The 2,489-nt window shown below is 37.2% G+C and overlaps 1 non-coding gene across 1 annotated transcript; it reads right to left on the minus strand.

Annotated features, from left to right (window-relative positions):
- Positions 1 to 1,015: 1,015 nt before the first annotated feature.
- TRNAC-GCA (transfer RNA cysteine (anticodon GCA)) lies at positions 1,016 to 1,087 on the minus strand. Its single transcript has one exon. It is a non-coding gene; the product is annotated as a tRNA-Cys (tRNA).
- Positions 1,088 to 2,489: the final 1,402 nt, after the last annotated feature.

A 2,489-nucleotide genomic window follows, 5' to 3' on the forward strand; every position in this document is an offset into this window, starting at 1 on the left:
ATTCAGGCGTTATCTTGCGGAATTCCATTCTAAGTAAGAAAGGGACTTATATATAGCTACTTCCGCTATGCAGCAGTAGTCGTACAATGAAAATGCACTGGTCGGTGTAACATTACTCCTGAGGATGCCCCGTGGAGGGGTGAAACACGTGTTGAGTGAATTAACGGTGGTAGTTGTGTTTCGCATTGTTTGCCGCATGCGCATTTATCAGCAAGCTGGTGGGCGGTGCACTTAAAAGCTAGAAAGTAGCTATATATTAAACCCTTTCTTACATATAAACATATGTTTCAAGTTAGTAATTTTATAACTGAAAAAAAAATATTGCTTTATAACATTCCCTGTGCCTTCATATAATATCTCATAAGCCAACGCAACATTTTCTCACAACATTCTGACCTACATCTGTCACTATATTCCCAAGAAAATGTTTTAAATTCCTGATCATAACTCCAATTAACCGTTCAATTAACCAATGAGGCACTGCTTGTTCACAGCACTGAGATTTATTAGTGAAAAAATCGGAACATCTGTCTGAGAAATTGCAAAAAAAAAATGGCCGACATTGCACGGCTACGTTTGTACGGGAAAAGTGACAGTTGCGCCGAATCAACCACAATAGCGAACTTTGCATGGCTTCCACGCGCATGCGCGGGGCAGATGCGTCTCTATTAGCCAAAAACAAAAACAATACATATAATCTTTGTAAATAACATAACATGTAAGAAAATATCATGATATATACAACCTTTATTTTTAATTTCCTTTCATTTTTTATTTTTCTATGATATCCATTACGCTCCTGATTATTTAACAAATATTTCGTAAGTCTTATACGGTGTATTTATATATTAGATAAGTCTTGTTAGGTATATTAAGGTTTATTTGGTAAAACGATTAACTGATAGAAAATGCCATTGTCATTAAGTTCGTCGTTTTCAAAAAATGTACTGTTTAATACAGTATTAGTAGAAGTACTATCTTTAAAAAACTCATCATTCACGCACAAAACATAACTAGGGGACACCCGGATTTGATCCGGGGACCTCTCGATCTGCAGTCGAATGCTCTACCACTGAGCTATATCCCCACGACATCAAGACTATTGTAACGTGACTTTTAATTCAAAATTACACCTACTTTACATCGTCTACGTTTTTAATAATGCGTAATATTTACATTATAATTAAGTAACTAACTTCAAGTATAAAGTCATCTACATCCGAATTTGGTTTCAAATTCAAATTAAAATTCGTTCTTTATTTAAATAGGTACATACGTGCAATTATATATCGATGATTATTTCAACATTATAAATCTAAAATCTGCTGAGAGGAGCTTCATAAAAATGTACACTGTCATATTATTTAACAATTATGTGAAATGTTTACCCAATAATGATAGGAGTCGTAATGTTAGAAAATGTCAAACATTAACCCTTTGCACTCGAGAGGTGACGCTCGCTCACCACTTTGTTTGGTGCGGACATAGTATTCTCTGTGTAAACTATTTATGTTTCTTCACGTGACGATTGATATTTTAAGTAAGAAAAGGACCAATATTTAGCCACTTCCGCACATGCAGAGGTAGTCGTGCAACAAAGTGCACCGCCCGCCATCCCGCTGATAAATGCTTATTATTATTATTGATATTTTGTTTACGTATGTGATATCGTTCTTTTGAAGTATGGTCCTAAGCGCTGCGTATATAATCATACAAAGTCGTCGTAATATACCCCTCTAACCACATAAGATTTTCTTATCTGAGATTAGTGCGGTAGCATGAAGCAGGCATTTTTGACATCAGTTCGAACTTGACAGCTTGGCAGAACGAATAGAAAAATTGAAATTTCTCATCCCCATTACCATGGAACGCAGTGGTGAAATAAGTTCGAGTGAAGACCAATTTGATTTAGAGTTACTAAACGAGGAGACTTCAAGTATAGCTAGAGAGCCTGGCGATAGGGCGACTGCGAACAGCGGTGATGATAGTGAAGAAGTAAGAGGTGTAAGATCACGAAAGATCAGAATATTTGACAGTGATAGTGATACTGCAGAAGACCCACAATCTGATAATTCTGTATGGATTAGTTGTACAGAATCTGAAGAGATACCCTCAAGAACACAGTTCATAGCCAGAGACGCTCCTGGAGGACCGCACGTACCCGCACAGACGAAAGACCCGTTGGATTTTACAAAATGATTTTTACTGACAAACTCGTAAATGAAATAGAGAAACAAATAACTACGCTAGAAGCTACAACACAGGACGCTATTGCCGTATTCGATATGGCAAACTTCACTCTTTAACTTGACAAAAGACTTTATGTGTATTATCATTTTAATTTAGAGATAAGAAATTCACCAAAAGCGCCGCGAAACGCTCCGAGTTGCTGGTAGGTCCAGGCGAAAACTGTCTCGAGTGCAAAGGGTTAATACTTCTTCTTCTTCTTTAGCTGATGGACGCCCACTGAAGGGCATAGGCTTTCCCCA

This window comes from Battus philenor, unplaced genomic scaffold (genome assembly GCF_028537555.1).
Source record: "Battus philenor isolate CCGP_79_NKW_IND1 unplaced genomic scaffold, ilBatPhil1.0.hap1 SCAF_10, whole genome shotgun sequence".
Lineage (NCBI taxonomy): Eukaryota > Metazoa > Arthropoda > Insecta > Lepidoptera > Papilionidae > Battus > Battus philenor.